Source organism: Antrostomus carolinensis, unplaced genomic scaffold, assembly GCF_000700745.2.
Source record: "Antrostomus carolinensis isolate BGI_N321 unplaced genomic scaffold, ASM70074v2 scaffold36472, whole genome shotgun sequence".
Taxonomy (NCBI): Eukaryota; Metazoa; Chordata; class Aves; order Caprimulgiformes; family Caprimulgidae; genus Antrostomus; species Antrostomus carolinensis.
In genome coordinates, this window is record NW_010298209.1 from 4249 (window position 1) to 4507 (window position 259).

A 259-nucleotide genomic window follows, 5' to 3' on the forward strand; every position below is an offset into this window, starting at 1 on the left:
CAGCTCAAGCCCTGTGTGTGGCTCACCAGAAGGAGAGCTGCTGGCCGATCCAGGCCACCCAGGCCAGGCAGCCCTGCGGCACACTGTGCCACTCTGTGCCTGCTGGCAGGACGGGCTCAGAACCACCACCATGGTGCTGAGGACTGGGCTGGGAGAGGAGCCCAAAGGCTCTGGCTCCTTCACTGCTGGCTACCCTGGCCCATTAAAGCGTAGCTGTGTCTGGACCTGTTGGGCTGGGAGTGGGCCAGTGGGTTTGGTG